General features: G+C 35.1%; 1 protein-coding gene and 1 pseudogene across 1 annotated transcript in view; one reads left to right on the top strand and one right to left on the bottom strand.

Annotated features, from left to right (window-relative positions):
• The first annotated feature begins 3,840 nt into the window (after nt 1-3,840).
• Nucleotides 3,841-4,703, top strand: LOC102973889 (40S ribosomal protein S24-like; annotated as a pseudogene).
• A 9,036-nt stretch (nt 4,704-13,739) lies between these two features.
• FAM237B (family with sequence similarity 237 member B) overlaps nt 13,740-17,775 on the bottom strand; it is a 408,910-nt gene continuing 404,874 nt past the window's right edge. Inside the window, exon 7 of the transcript XR_003679871.2 lies at nt 13,740-13,897. The gene's annotated coding sequence lies outside the window, so the exon portion shown is untranslated. The remainder of the gene's footprint in view (nt 13,898-17,775) is intronic.

A 17,775-nucleotide genomic window follows, 5' to 3' on the forward strand; every position in this document is an offset into this window, starting at 1 on the left:
AAATAGAGGCTACTCATTTACTAAAAATTGATTTTGCTTTGAGAGAGTGTGTACAGTTTTTGTATGCAGTTGAAATTAAGTTGTTATCAGTTTAAATTAGGCTATGATAACAATAAGAAGTTTTATGCAAGCCTCATGGTAAACACAATGAAAAAACTTATCGTAGATACAAAAAAGGTAATGAGAAAAAAAATCAAATCATCAAAACACAAGGAAGGACGGAAAGAAAGGAAATGAGAAACAAAAGAACTATGAAATACACAGAAAACAAAAAATTTCCTTTTATCAATGTTTCATAGTTTTCAGCAAATAGATCTTTCACCTCTTTGGCTATGTTTATCCTAGGTATTTTGCTTTTTTGATGCAATTTTAAAGGATTGGGTTTTTTTTTTACTTTCCCTTTCTTTTTCTTTTTTTTTTTTTTTTTTTTGCAGTATGCGGGCCTCTCACTATTGTGGCCTCTCCCGTTGCGGAGCACAGGCTCCAGATGCGCAGGCTCAGCGGCCATGGCTCACGGGCCCAGCCACTCTGTGGCATGTGGGATCTTCCCGGACTGGGGCACGAGCCCATGTCCCCTGCATCGGCAGGCAGACTGTCAACCACTGCACCACCAGGGAAGCCCTACTTTCTCTTTCTGATATTTCAGTATTAGTGTATAGAAATGCAACAGATTTCTGTATATTACCCTTATGTCCTACAACCTTGCTGAATTCATTTATTAGTTCTAATAGTTTTTGGGTGGAGACTTTACAGTTCTCTACATAGAGTATCATGTCATCTTCAAATAGTGACAGTTTTACCTCTTCCTTTCCAATTTGCGTACCCTTTATTTTTTTTTATTGTCTGATTGCTATGGCTAGGACTTCCAATACTATGTTGAATACAAGCAGTAAGAGTGGGCATCCTTGTCTTGTTCCTGAATTTAGCAGGAAGGCTTTCAGCTTTTCACCATTGAGTATTATGTTGGCTGTGGATTTGTCATAAATGGCTTTTATTATGGTGAGATATGTTCCCTCTATACCCACTTTGGTGAGAGTTTTTATCATGAATGAAGGTTGAACTTTATCAAATGCTTTTTCTGCATCTATTAAGATGATTGTATGGTTTCTGGCTTTTCTTCCGCTAATATGGTGTATCACAATGGTTGATTTGCACATGTTAAACCATCCTTGTGACCCTGTGATGAACCCAACTTGATCACAGTGTATTATCCTTTTTATGTATTCGGATTCGGTTTGTCCGCAATGGGAGAGGCCACAGCAGTGAGAGGCCCACGTACCCCCCAAAAAAAAAAAAAGAATCAGGGAACCATAAAACTACCAAAGAAACAAAATAAAGCTCTAACAGTCAAACCTAAAAAAAAAGTTTTTTAATAATAAATAAATAAGTAAAAATTTAAAATTTAAAATTAAAAAATTTAAATCAGTAATAAAAATAAAAAATAAATTTTTAAAAAATTTTTAAAAATTTTAAAAAGGAGATCTGTGAACTGCCTGAAAAGAATTAAAAATAATTGTCTTAAGGAAGCTCAGTGAGCTAGATGAAAACACAGATAGACAACGAAACAAAATCAAGGAAACAATATATGAAATCAGAAGTTCAACAAAGAGATAGAAATCATAAAAAAGAAACAGAAATTGTGAGCTGAAGAATACAATGACAAAATTGAAAAATTCAGTACAAAGTTTCAACCACAGACTTGACCAAGCCAAAGAAAGAACCAATTAGCTCAAAAGCAAATTATCTGAAATTACACAGTAAGAGGAACAAAAAGAAAAAGTATAAAAAAGAGTGAAGAAAACCTATGGGAATTATAGGATACCATCAAAACAATCAATGTACACATTATGGAAGTCCCAGATGGAGAAGAGAAAGTCACAAGGGTATAATCTTATTTAAAGAAATAAAGACTGAAAAATTCCCAATCTGGGGAGAGAAATGTAATTAAAATTCATGAAGCCTAAAAGACTCCAAAGAGGTTAAAATGAAAGAAATCCACAATGAGAAACATTAAAATTAAACCATCAAAAGACAGAGAATTGTGAAGTCAGGAAAAGTGACTCATCACATACAAGGAAACGCCCAAAAGACTATCAGTGGATTTCTCAGCAGAAACCTTGCAGTCCAGGAAAAGAGTGGGATGATATTCAAAGTGCTGAAAGGAAAACATGGCCAACCAAGAATATTATACATGGAAATTTATCCTTTAAAATTGAAGAAGAGATAAAGACTTTCCCAGAAAAACAAAAACTGAGGGAGTTCATCATCACTAGACCTGCCTTGAATAAAAGGTTAAAGGGGGTTCTTCAAGTTGAAAGAAAAGTACACTAAACAGAAACACAAAAGCACATGAAAGTATATATCTCTCTGGTAATGGAAAATATTTAGAGAAGTACAGAATAATGTAATACTGTAAGAGTGGTGAATAAATCACTTTTAACCCCAGTACAAAAGTTAAAAGACAAAAGTATTAAGAATAACTATAATCACAAAAATTGGTTAATGGATACATCATATAAAAAGAAGTAAATTCTGACATCAAAAATATAAAATGTAAGGAGAAGTACATGTATAGATTTAAAAACTAACAAAAAACTCATCTTTATTCTACATACCAGATGACAGTTCATGTATCTTTCTTTCACTAACTTCATTTTATACTTTTTAACCTTCAATTCTGTTGCCTTGCAAGAGAAAGATGTGGGATTTAAATTTTTTTAATTTTAGAATATGTTATTAGCTGAATAAATAGAGGCTACTCATTTACTAAAAATTGATTTTGCTTTGAGAGAGTGTGTACAGTTTTTGTATGCAGTTGAAATTAAGTTGTTATCAGTTTAAATTAGGCTATGATAACAATAAGAAGTTTTATGCAAGCCTCATGGTAAACACAATGAAAAAACTTATCGTAGATACAAAAAAGGTAATGAGAAAAAAAATCAAATCATCAAAACACAAGGAAGGACGGAAAGAAAGGAAATGAGAAACAAAAGAACTATGAAATACACAGAAAACAAAAAATTTCCTTTTATCAATGTTTCATAGTTTTCAGCAAATAGATCTTTCACCTCTTTGGCTATGTTTATCCTAGGTATTTTGCTTTTTTGATGCAATTTTAAAGGATTGGGTTTTTTTTTTACTTTCCCTTTCTTTTTCTTTTTTTTTTTTTTTTTTTTGCAGTATGCGGGCCTCTCACTATTGTGGCCTCTCCCGTTGCGGAGCACAGGCTCCAGACGCGCAGGCTCAGCGGCCATGGCTCACGGGCCCAGCCGCTCCACAGCATGTGGGATCTTCCCGGACGAGGGCACGAACCCGTGTTCCCCGCATTGGCAGGCGGGCTCTCAACCCCTGCGCCACCAGGGAAGCCCTATTCCTAGATATTTTATTCTTTTTGTTGCAGTGGTAAATGGGAGTGTTTTCTTAATTTCACTCTCAGATTTTTCATCATTAGTGTATAAGATTACAGTTCTCTACATAGAGTATCATGTCATCTTCAAATAGTGACAGTTTTACCTCTTCCTTTCCAATTTGCGTACCCTTTATTTTTTTTTATTGTCTGATTGCTATGGCTAGGACTTCCAATACTATGTTGAATACAAGCAGTAAGAGTGGGCATCCTTGTCTTGTTCCTGAATTTAGCAGGAAGGCTTTCAGCTTTTCACCATTGAGTATTATGTTGGCTGTGGATTTGTCATAAATGGCTTTTATTATGGTGAGATATGTTCCCTCTATACCCACTTTGGTGAGAGTTTTTATCATGAATGAAGGTTGAACTTTATCAAATGCTTTTTCTGCATCTATTAAGATGATTGTATGGTTTCTGGCTTTTCTTCCGCTAATATGGTGTATCACAATGGTTGATTTGCACATGTTAAACCATCCTTGTGACCCTGTGATGAACCCAACTTGATCACAGTGTATTATCCTTTTTATGTATTCGGATTCGGTTTGCTAATATTTTGTTGAGGATTTTTGCATCTATATTCATCAAAGATATTGGCTTGCAATTTTCTTTTCTTGAAGTGTCTTTGTCAGGTCTTGTTATCAGGGTGATGGTGGCTTCTAGTGTTCCTTTCTTTTCAGTCTTTTGGAATAGTTTGAGCAGGAAAAGTGTAAGTCCTTCTTTGTATGTTTGGTAGAATTCCCCAGTGAAGCAAACCAGATTCACTAGCACATTAAAAACATCATGATCAGCCACCATCATGAATGACAAGTAACTATCCAGACCAGGAAGATCATGACCAACTGACTACTTCAGCAGAAACAAATGGTCTTCGATGTCCTTCACTGTGGGAAGGCAATAGTACCTAAGACAGAAATTCGGGAAAAACTAGCCAAAATGTACAAGATCACACCAGATGTCATCTTTGTATTTAGATTCAGAACCCATTTTGGTGGTGGCAAGACAACTGGCTTTGGCATGATTTACAATTCCTTGGATTATGCAAAGAAGAATGAGCCCAAACACAGGCTTGCAAGACATGGCCTGTATGAAAAGAAAAAGACCTCAAGAAAACAGCAAAAGGAACACAAGAACAGAATGAAGAAAGTCAGGGGGACTGCAAAGACCATTGTTGGTGTTGACAAAAAGGAGTAAAGATTCTGCAGTGACTGTATCTGTGGTGATTGTGCAGATATTTCATGAGAGAATTAATAAACTAAGACCTTTAAAAAAAAACATCATATACCATGACCCAGTGGGATTTATTCCTGGGATGCAAAGATGGTTCAAAATACACAAAATAATCAATATGATACTTTAACAGAATGAAAGGTAAAAACCAAATAATCATCTCAATAGATGCATAAGAGGGATTTAACAAAATTCAACATCCTTTTATGATAAAAACTCTCAACAAATTAAGTATAGAATAAACTTATCTCAGCACAATAAAGTCCATATATAAGAAGCCCACAGTTAACATCATACTCAATGGTAAAAACTGAAAGCTCTTCCTCCAAAATCAGGAACAAGGCACTGAATGTTCACTCTCACCACTTCCATTCAACATAGTACTAGACATTTTGGCCAGAGCAATTTGACAAGAAAAAAAAAAAAAAAACGGTTCTCCAATTGAGAAAGGAAAATGTAAAATTATCTCTCTTTGCAGATGACATGATCTAACATGTGAAAACCCTAAAGACATCACAAAAAATACTGCTAGAATAAATGAATTCAACAAAGTTGCAAGATATGAAATCAATGTACAAATATCAGTTGCACTGCTATACACCAACAACAAAGTATCCAAAAAGAAAAGTAAGAAAATACTCCATTTATAATAGCATCCAAAAAAGAAAGAATAAACTAAGGAATAAGCTTAAACAAGGAAGTGGGGACTTCCCTGGTGACACAATGGTTAAGAATCCGCCTGCCAATGTAGGGAACACGGGTTCAATCCCAGGTCCAGGAAGATCCCACATGCCGTAGAGCAACTAAGCCCATGTGCCACAACTACTGAGCCTGCACTCTAAAGCCCGTGAGCCATGACTACTGAGCCCAAGTGCCACAACTACTGAAGCCCACGCACCTAGAGCCTGTGCTCTGCAACAAGAGAAGCCACCACAATGAAAAGCCCGTGCACCGCAACGAAGAGTAGACCCCGCTCGCCACAACTAGAGAAAGCCCGCCTGCAGCAACAAAGACCCAGCGCAGCCAAAACTAAATAAGTAAGTGTGTACGCTTAAACAAGGAAGTGAAAAACTTGCACACTAAAAATTATAAAACACCGATGAAAGAAATTAGACACAACTAAATGGAAAGACATCTCATGTTCATGGATTAGAAGAATTATTGCTAAAATGTCCATTCTATCCAAAGTAATCTACAGACTCAATGCAATTCCTATCAGAATGTCAATGGCATTCCTCACAGAAGCAGAAAAAAATATCTAAAATTCATATGGAACCAAAAAACACCCTGAATAGCCAAAGCAATTTTGAGCAAGAAAAACAAAGTTTGAAGGCATCACACTTCCTGATTTCAAAATTTTAACAAAGCAAGAGCAGTCAAAAGGGAATAGTACTGACATAAAAGATATATAGGCCCGTAGAACAGAATAGAGAACTCAGAAATAAACCCATTTATATAGCCAACCCATCTTTGAAGAGAGTGCCAAGAATATACAATGGAGAAAGAATAGTTTATTCAATAAATGGTGGTGGAGAAACTGGATATCCACATGCAAAGGAATGAATCTGGACCGCTATCTTACATCATACACAAAAATCAACTCCAAATGAATTAAAGACTTAAGTGTAACTCATGAAGCTATAAAATTCCTAGAAGAAAACATAGGGTAAAATCTTCTTGACATTGGCTTTGGCAACTATTTCTTGAATACAACACCAAAAACACCAGGAACAAAAGCAAAAATAGACAAGTGGAATTACGTCAAACTAAAAAACTTCTGCACAGCAAATGAAAAAATCAAGAAAATTACAAAACAGAAACAGACTCACAGACTTAGAAAACAAACTTATGGTTACCAAACAGGAAAGGTGGGGGGAGGGATAAATTGGAAGTTTGGGACTGACATATACACACTACTATATTTAAAATAGATAACCATCAAGGAGCTACTGTTTAGCACAGAGAACTCTGCTCAGTATTCTGTAACAACCTAAATAGGAAAAGAATTTGAAAAAGAACAGACACATGTATATGTATAACTGAATCACTTTGCTGTACACTTGAAACTAACACAATATTGTTAATCAACTATACTCCAATATAAAACTTTTTTTAAAAAAAGGCAATCTAAGAGTAGGAGAAAATATCTGCAAACCAAATGTCTTACAGAGTTAATGTCCAAAATATATAAGAAACTTCTACAACTAAATAGCAAAATAAACAAATAACTGATTTTAAAATGGGCAAAGGACCTGAAAAGACATTTTTCAAATTACATTCAAATGGATAACAGGTATATGAGAAGGTGTTCAACATCACTAACCATAAAGGAAATGAGAATCAAAACCACACTGAGATGTCACTGCATGCATGTTAGGATGGCAATTATCAAAAGGACAAGCAATAATGAATGTTGGAAAGGATGTAGGGAAAAAAAAAGGGAACCCTTGTACATTGTTGGTAGGAATGAAAATTGGTACAGCCACTATGGAAAACAGTACGGAGGTTCATCAAAAATTTTTAAATAGACCACTGTATATTATCCAGCAATCTTACTTCTGGGTATACATCCAAAGGAATTGAAATCAGTATCTCAAAGACGTATTTGCATTCCCATATTCATTTAAACATTATTAACAATAGCCAAAACATGGAAGCAACTTAAATGTCCATTGACAGAAGAATGAATGAGGAAAATGTGGGTGATGTCAACATCATGGTGGTGTGAGATGCTCCCTTTTTCTCTCCCCTTTAATCTACAAGCAATAAAATATCCATAACTCAACAAGGTGCCTCTGCCCAAAACATCATGATGCTGAAGAATTCCACACATCTGTACTTTTAAGGTACCCAGTGGACTAGAACATATAGAGGAGGTGGAACCAAGGGAACAACAGAGTCAGTGTCTGAGATTTTAAACCCCCAGCTGCAGCAGCTGAACCCTCAGCCCAAAGAGAGTCTGGTAGCATCAGGGGAGGTGTCACACATGACTCTGGCTTTTAGGCTGCAGTGGCACCCATAGCCACAAGGAACTGGACAGCAGTGACAACAGTGCATGCAATCCTACCTCTCCAGCTGTGAAGGTACCCCTGACTCCCATTGCCCCCCAACAGCTCCCACAAACCCAACAACCCTGGATACGGCAAAGGCACCTGTGACCCTGGCATCCCTCCTCACCTTCCCCCTCCCCTACAGTGACAGAGCCCGCAACCCAGGAGACCCCCAACATGACACAGGTGCCCACCATCTTGGTGCCCCAGGCAAGGACTCCAGCAACATCGGCAGTAGCAGAGCACCATCAACCCTGGAGGCACAAGCAGGGACACCAGGGCACTAGGCAACACTTCTAGCAGAGGTGGTGGAAGGTGGAAAGTACTGATTCCCAAATATAACCAGAGGCTCAGGTAAGAGGAATCAAAAACTTGTGCTATACCACCACCTACTGGAAAACAAAAGAAAAGCCTCTAACTACTAACCTGTTGAATCGTTAGAATCAAGTGTAAAGGAAAAAAAAAAAAAAAAAAAAAAGGTTTTACCTAAAGAAACGTGTTCACTATTTCAAATGCACCAGCAGAGAAACAACTCATCAAGCACCAGGAAGAACCACAGTAACATGATATCACAAAAAGAAAAAGACAATTCTCCAGAAACCACACTTAAAATCATGGAATACTGCAATCTAACTGATCAAGAATTCAAATAGCTGTCATGAAGAAACTCAATGAGCTACAAGAACTCAGAAAGCCAAGAGCTCAGGAATAAAGTTAGTGAACAGAAGGAATACTTTACCAAAGAGATTGAAACTCTAAAAAAGATTCAATCAAACAGAAATTCTGGAGCTGAAGAATTCAATAAATGAGATGAAGAACACATTAGAAAGCAATGGAAATAGAGCGGGCCATATGGAAGAGAGAATCAGTGAGCTCAAAGGCAGAAATCTAGCAATGATACAGGTAGAAGAGGAGAGAGAATTAAGATCTAAAAAAATAAAGAAATATTATGAGAATATCTGACTCTATTAGGAAGAGCAACATTAGATAATAGGTATCCCAGAAGGAAAAGAAAAGGAGAAGGGAGCAGAGAGTCTATTTAAAGAAATAATAGCTAAGAACTTCCCAAACCAAGGGAAGGAACTAGATATACAAATCCATGAAACTAAAAGAACACTTAATTACCTCAACACAAAAAGACCTTCTCCGAGACATATTAACACTGTCAAAAGCCAAAGACAAAGATAGAATTTTAAAAGAAGTCAGGGAAAAAAAAGGATGGTAACAAACAAAGAAATCCTCATTAGGCTATCAGCAGATTTCTTAGCAGAAAATCTAGGCCAGGAGGGAGTGAAATGACATTACAGAAATACAGAAGGATAAAAAACTGTCAGCCAAGAATAATCTATCCATATAGTTATCATTCAGATGTAAAGGAGAAATAAAGTTTTCCCCAGACAAATAAAAGCTGAGGGAATTCATCAACACTAGACCTGCCTTACAAAAAGAATATTGGAAGGAGCTCTTCTACTAGAAACAAAAAGGCAAAAGTATACAAAACGTTGAGTACAGTGATGAATAGACAAAAATCAGAAAACTGCAACTGTATATCAGAATAAGTTTTTAAACACTTTATTATAGCATAAAGGAGGGAAAGCAGTAAAAATAACTATAGCTATTTCAATTTGGTAACAACTTATAACATAAAAAGGGAAAATTTGAGACAACAAAAAAAAAGGGGAAGAGGAAAAGGACAGAACCCATACAGGCAAATGAAGATAAGATGCTATCAGCAGAAAAAGGACTATTTTATCTCTAAGAAATTTTATACAAACCTAATCGTAACCACAAAACATAAATCTAGAGCAGAGACACAAAACATAAAAAACAGGAAACTGTGAAAAACATCATATAACACCACCAAACTGACAAACACAGGAAAAATAATCAAAGGAGGTATAGAGCAATCTTTAAAAAAAAAAAAAAGATTAAATGACAGTACTAAGCTCTCACTTATCAATAATCACCGTAAATGTCAATGGATAGAATTCATCAGTCATAAGACACAGAGTGGCTGGAAGAATAAAAAAATGAGGCCCAACTATATGCTGTTTTCACAACACTAATCTCCACTCTAAAGACAAACATAGGCTCCAGGTGAAGCAATGGAAGATGATACTCCAGGAAAATGGTAGTCAGAAAAAGCAGTGTAGCCATACTTATATCAGACAAAATAGACTTCAAACCAAAAAAGGTAAGAAAAGACAAAGATGGACATTATATAAATGCAAAGGAGACAATTTTTCAAAAAGACATAATAGTTATTAATATATATATGCACTAACACTGGAGCACCAAAATATATAAAGCAAGTAGTAATAGATTTAAAGGGAGAGATTGACAGCAACACAATAAAAGTAGGGTACGTTAACACCCCACAACCATCAATGGATTGGTCATCCAGATAGAAAGTCAACAAGGAAACAGCTGTTTAATGAAACATTAGGCCAGATAGATTTAATAGATTTATATAGAACATTCTATACAAATGCAGCAGAAGGCACATTCTTCTCAAGGGTACATGGAAAATTCTCAAGGATAGACCATATATTGGTACACAAAATAAGTCTCAGTAAATTTAAGAAGATTTAAATCACGTCAAGCTTCTTTTCCAGTTATAATGATATAAAACTAGAAATCAATTACAAAGAGAAAGCTGGAAAAATCACGAACATGTGGAAACTAAACAACAAGCTACTGAACAACTACTGGTCAACAAAGAAATCATGGAAGAAATTTTTGAAAACCTGAAGACAAATGAAAATGAAAATACAACACACCAAAATCTGTGGGATGCAGCAAAGTGGTACTAAGAGGGAAGTTAACAGCAATACAGGCCTACCTCAAGAAACAAGAAAATTCTCAGATAAATGAGCTAACTTTATAATTAAAGGAATTAAAAAAGAAGAACAAAAGAAGCTCATAGTCAGTAGAAGGAAGCAAAGATACTAAAGATTAGAGTGGAAATAAATGAAATGGAGACTAAAAAGAAATAGAAAAGATCGATGAAACTAAGAGTTGGTTCTTTGAAAAGATAAAATTGACAAACCTTTAGCTAGACTCACTAAGAAAAAAAGAGAGAAGGGTCTGATAAATATAATCAGAAACAAAAGAGGATAAGTAACAATGGATACCCCAGATACACAAAGAATTATAAAAGAGTGTTATGAACAACTATATACCAAGAAATTGGGACAATGTGGAGGAAGTGGACAAATTCTTAGAATCATACAACCTTCCAAGACTGAATCATGAAGAAATAGAAAATGTGAATAGACCAATCACTAGTAAGGATATTGACACAGTAATCAAAAACTCCCCAAAACAAAAGCCCAGGACCAGACAGCTTTACAGATGAATTCTACCAAACATTCAAAGAAGATTTAATACATATCCTTCTCAAACTCTTCCAAAAAATTGAAGAGGGAGGAACACATCCTAACTTATTTTACTAGACAAACATTACCCTGATACAAAACCCAGCAACAGACAACACAAAAAAATAAAATTACAGGCCAATATCTGATGAACATAGAGACAAAAATCTTCAACAAAATATTATCAAACCTAATAAAAGGATCATACACATGATCAAGTGGGACTTCTTTCAGAGATTCAAGGATGGTTCAACATCCACAAATCTATCAACATGATACACCACATTAACAAAATGAAGATAAAAATCATGTGATCATCTCAATAGATGCAGAAAAAGCATTTGACAAGATTCAACATCCATGTATGATTTTTAAAAAAACACTCAATAAAATAGGCATAAAAAGAACATACCTCCACATAATAAAGGTCATATATGACAAACCCATTGCTAACATCATTCTCAATAGTGAAAATCTGAAACCTGTCCTTCTAAGATTAGGAACAAGACAAGGATGCCCACTGTCACCACTTTTATTCAACATAGTATTGGAAGTCCTGGACACAGCAATCAAATAAGAAAAATAAATAAAAGGAATCCAGGTTGGAAAAGACGAAGTAAAACTGTCACTGTTTATAGATATAACATGATTTTATATGTATGGAAAACCCTGAAGACTCCACCAAAAATCTATCAGAAATAATAACCAAATACAGTAAAGCTGTAGGGTACAAAATCAATACACAGAATCAGTTGTGTTTTTATACACTAACAATGAACTAGCAGAAAAGTAAATTAAGAAAACAATCCCATTTCCAATTACAACAAAAAGAATAAAATACCTAGAAATAAATTTAACCAAGGAGGTGAAAAGGCTGTACACTGAAAAGTATAAGACACTGTTGAAAGAAATTAAAGAAAACACAAAGAAGTGGAAAGATGTTCCATGATCATGGATTGGAAAAAGTAACAGTGTTAAAATGTCCATATTACCTAAAACAATCTACAAATTCAGTGCAATCTCTATCAAAATCCCAGTGACATTTTTCTCAGAAATTTTTTTAAAAATCCTGAAATTGATATTGAACCACAAAAGACCCCGAATAACCAAAGCAATCCTGAGAAAAAAGAACAAAGTTGGTGGTAACTCATGTACAGATGTTCAAACTATATTACAAAGCTATAGTAATCAAAACATCATGGTATTGGTAGAAAAACAGATACAGAGATTAACAGAACAGAATAGAGAGCCCAGAAATAAGCACACATTACAACAAAGAAGCAAAGAACATGCAATGGAGAAAGAACAGTCTCTTCAATAACTGGTGCTGGAAAAACGGGACAGACATATGCAAAAGAATGAAACTAGACCACTGTCTTACACCATACACAAAAATCAACTCAAAATGGATTAAAGATTTGAATGTAAGACCTGAAACCATAAAACTCCTAGATGAAAACATAGGCAGTATGTTCTTTGACATCACTCTTAGCAATGCCTTTTTGGATCTGTGTCCTCAGGCAAGGGAAACAGAAGCTAAAATAAACAAATGGGACTACATCACATTAAAATGTTTCTGCACAGCAAAGGAAACCATGAACAAAACAAAAAGATAGCCTACCAAAAGGGAGAAGATATTTGCAAATCATATATCTGATTAGGGGTTAAGATCCAAAATATGTAAAGAACTCATACAACTCAACAATAAAAAACAAACCACCAATTCAAATATGGACTGAGGAACAGAATAAACATTTTTCCAAAGACATAAAGATGTCTAACAGGCACATGAAAAGATGTTCAACATCACTAATTATCAAAGAAATGCAAATCAAAACCACAATGAGATATCACCTTACCCCATTAGAATGGGTATTATCAGAAAGGCAAGAAATAACCAGTATTGGAGAGGATGTGGAGAAAAGAGAACCCTCATACAATGGTCATGGGAATGTAAATTGGTGTAGCCATTATGGAAAAGAATATGGAGATTCCTTTAAAAATTAAGAATGGGACTAACATATGACCCAGCTATTCCATTTCTGGTAATTTATCTGAAGAACACAAAAACACTAATTTGAAAAGATATATGCAATGCATACCTATGTTTATCGCAGCATTATTTACAATAGCCAAGACATGTAAACAACCTAAATGCCCATCAATGGATGAATGGATAAAGAAGATGTAATATATATATACAATGAAATACCACTCAGCCATAAAAAAGATGAAATCTTGTCATTTGCAACAACATGGATGGTCCTTGAGGTTATTGTGCTAAGTGAAATAAGTCAAATGGGGAAAGACAAATACCATACGATTTCACTCATATGTGGAATAATAAGTAAATGAACAAACCAATCCAAATGAAAACAAGCACATAGATACGGAGAACAGAGTAGAGGCTACTCTGTTCCCCTACTTCAGAGGGGAAGTCTGGGTGGGTGGAGGGGGAAGCGAAATAGGTAAAGGGGATCAACTGTATGGTGACAGATCGAAAGTAAACGTTCAGTGGTGAGCACACTGTACTGTATACAGAAGTCAAAATATAATGCAGTGCATACAAAACTCATATAATGTTATAAACCAATGTTACCTCAATTAAAAAAATGTGGTATATACATATAATGGAATACTACACAGTCTTAAACAAGAAGAAAATCCTGCCATTTGTAACAATATGGATCAACCCCATAGGACATTATGTTAAATGAAATAAGCCAGACACAGAACAAACATTGTAAAATACCACTTGTGTGATGAATCCAGAACAGTCAAACTCATAGAAGCAGAGGGTGGATCAGTGGTTGTCAGGGGCTGGGAGGAGTGGAAAACTGGAAGATATAATCAAAGGGTACAGAGTTTCAATTATACAAGATGAGTCAGTCCTAGAGATCTACTATACAACATGGTGCCTATAGTTAACAATACTATTTATATTGAATACTTAAAATTTGCTAAGAGTTTAGACTTTATGTTAAGTGTTCTTTTCACAGAATAATATATACTAATAACAACAAGAAATAAGAGGGCAGGAGGAAACTTCTAGAGATGATGAATAGGTTTACAGCATAGATTGATATGATGACTTCATGGGTTTATACTTAACTCCAAACTCATCAAGTTGTATATACTAATTATGTCCAGCTTTTTGTATTATACTCAACTCCAAACTCATCAAATTGTATATACTAATTATGTCCAGCTTTTTGTATGTCAAAAAATAAATAAAATTTTTAAAGTCTGTGAAAAATAGGATAAAATAAAACTTTAGTAAAAAAAGGGAGAAGGGAACAAAATAAATTCCATGGTTGGCTCATAAGCTATGGCTTGGAATAAAATATTATTTAAACTGATAAAGCTTAGCATATTTTAAAGTACAAATATCAACACTAAATAAGTTAACATCATTGACTAAAATTAGATGGTAGAAGAGAGAAAAAGGAAGAGGAAGGAAAAGTTTCTAGTCTAAATTTATTGTTCATCATAGACAAAGTGTAAATAAGAGGGCACTACTTATATTATTTAAAGGTATTAATGTAAAAGTAAGTACTAGGACAAAATACAAACCTTCCAACATATCCAAAACTCCAGAAATAGAAAGGGAAAGAAAAGAAAGCAGATAACATTGTGATCATGAAAAGCACTCTCTTCTCATGTATATTTACAAATTTACTAACATACATATTATATGTATGATACTAGAAACCTTGAATCAAATGTATCAGTCATATCAACAAATGTAAATTGTGGTTAACTCATCTAATAAATAAAAATATTGTCATGTTAGCACTCAAAGTAAAACCCAACTTTATGGTGTACATAAGAGAATCACCTAAACGAAGTGATTCAGAAAGCTTAAAATTAAAGAATCAGTAGAAGGTTGTAATGAGACTGTTATGGGCTGAACTGTGTTCTCCCCAAAATTCATTTGTTGAAGTCCTAAACCCCAATACCTGAGAATGTCACTGTATTTGGAGATAGAGTCTTTAAAGAGGTGATTAAGTTAAAATGAGGTCATTAGTGTGGGCCCTAATCTAGTATGACTGGTGTCTCTATGAGAAGAGGAAATTAGGACACAGAGAAGAAACAGGAAGAAGACACCACCTGCAAGCCAAAGAGAGAGCCCTCAGAAGAAATCAATCCTCCCAAAACCTTGTTCCAGAATAATGAGAAAATAAATTTCTGTTGTTTAAGCCATTCAGTATGTCTTTGGTTACTGTTATGGTAGATCTGGCAAACTAACACAGAGACCATTGCTCTGATCCTCACAGTGAGAACAAATGAAACAAATTATAATTTTTCAAAAATCTTTTACAGAGCTAAAGATGCAAAGAGATCTAAAACAATAAATTCTAGCAAGGGATGATCTCTTCTTAGGAGGGTAAGGATTCAGAGCTTTGTTTCCTCCTGGTGGAGCTGTGGGATGAAAAGGAATCCATTCTATTGATAGATAAAGAAAAAGCCAGCCAAACTTCTACCATCTTTTAATGGCTAAGTATTTAGGCAGATATAACAAGTTAGAATCACTAGGAACACCATACACAGAGTAAGTCTGTCCCACCAGCTTCCTCTTCCCATAGATCTTCACCCAGGACACAGGATAAAATACCAAATACTGTGGAAAGGGAAGAAACCTGAGAGAGCTCTCCTTTGAGATGCACAGGGGCTTCTCCTAGCGCAAGGCAGCAGGCTGCGGCAAGCTGTGAGTAAGGGTACGAGAGCTAAATGAAATTCTGAGAAGGCACTCAAAGGATGAAAGAGGGATAGTAAAGATGGAAACACCCAGGTACAGAAAGTGGAGGGTGGAAATTAAGAGAAAAGACAACTCCCACAGTTCAGAAAGTTGATAGGTAGGTAGGTATGTTAGTAAGTAGGCAGGTAGATGGATGGATGGAAATATGGATGGGTGAGAGGTAATAATGGATGGTGATATATAAATGTATAGCTATATATATATATACCTATATATATGGAGAAATGTTGGATGGATTCTCTTTCTCCTTTTCAAACTGAATCATACTATATTCTGGTTTTAAAGAAATACATTATGAATGATTTCCTTTGTGAAGACCTCTTAGAGTTTTTCAGAGAACCAAGACATCAGCATTATCATTGCTGTGGGATCCCACTAAAATCAACAGCAAAGGTTTCCTTCTAAATGTGTGTGAACTGCTTTCATTTACAACTTCAGGAAAAAAAACCTGCCAGGGTATTACTAAGAGTAAAATCCATTCTTCTGTTCACTAAACCTAAACCATTGCATTAGTGTAGACCAAGACAAACACAAAATATCACAATAATGCTGTGGGGGATATATGCTTCATTAAAGATAATCCACTACAATATGACAAAACATAAGGTAGCTATTCTTTCTGCAGCAACACAGATGAAGACTTTATTTTAAACCCAGAGCAGATTGAATTTTTGCATGATGTTTTCTTTAAACTGCCTGGCTTAATCTAGAAATACATTAAGACACTCATCCACCAGCTGTGCCAGTTTCAGCTGTAGCAAATTGATGATTAGCTTCCTCCTGACAATATTTTCTTCCCACAAAATTTTTAAATGGACTGAAATAAAATTAAAAGTCAGGAATGGAAAATATACCTTCATTATTAAATATTTTAAAGCTATTTTATCATGAAATCATTTGAATAATGTATTAGGTAAAACTATTAATATTGGAAAACATTAATTAGGTGTGAACTTTTTGTGTTTTATTTTTGAGATAAAATTCAAAACATATCATCCCAAAGCCAAGTAAATAGGCAAAATTAATCACCATTGCCTGCATTAAACTCCATCACAAAATTTAGGACTTCTGTAATAGTTTCAGAACTTGTTAGTAATTTAAGGCAACCCTGGTTATTAAAGATGCAGATTTTTTTTAACCTCCTCTGTTATTTGATTTAAAATACCAGTGTTTTATTTTAGTCCAATTTAATTAATTTTTGTATTTAAAGATAATTAAATTGGATTAAAAGAAATTACATGTAAATGAAAAAAAAAATCCTTACATTCAGAAGAATCTAAGCAAGAGTGGGCAAACTAGGACACATGGACAATGGTCTGTTTTTGTAAATAAAGTTTTATCAGAACACAGCCATGCTCACTTGTTTGTATACTGTTCCTAATAGACTTCTCACAATGGTGAAGTTGAGTAGTTGCTACAGAGAAGACCTGAGAGCCTTCAGGCTAAAATATTTACTATCTGGCCTTTTAAGAAAAAGTCCAACTCCTGGTTTAAATAAAAAGTTTCAGGCCAACTCTCACCTTCATTCCATCAAGTGTTTTGGTATGCTCTTCCAGGAAGAGAGAAAAAATTTAAAAAAAACTAAAAGTTATAGTCCCCAGATTAAATCAATTGCATTAAAATTAAGAAAAAAATAAAAAATAAATCACCTCTGCATTCGGCATTTCACTTGTCCCTCTACCTGACCCAGATACTACATGAGTCCTCTTCTTAGCCCTGTAGTGTGATGTACTGCACAAGCCTGATTACCATTTGGATTAAAATATGTACCCTTTTCACTGACAGTTATCTCACACCTATCCTTATTTTCACTTACATTATTTTGTATTTCTTTTTTTTTTTTTTTCCCGGTACGCGGGCCTCTCACTGCTGTGGCCTCTCCCGTTGCGGGGTACAGGCTCCAGACGCGCAGGCTCAGCGGCCATGGCTCACGGGCCCAGCCGCTCCGCGGCATGT

This window comes from Physeter macrocephalus, chromosome 5, assembly GCF_002837175.3.
Source record: "Physeter macrocephalus isolate SW-GA chromosome 5, ASM283717v5, whole genome shotgun sequence".
In the NCBI taxonomy this organism is placed as follows: Eukaryota; Metazoa; Chordata; class Mammalia; order Artiodactyla; family Physeteridae; genus Physeter; species Physeter macrocephalus.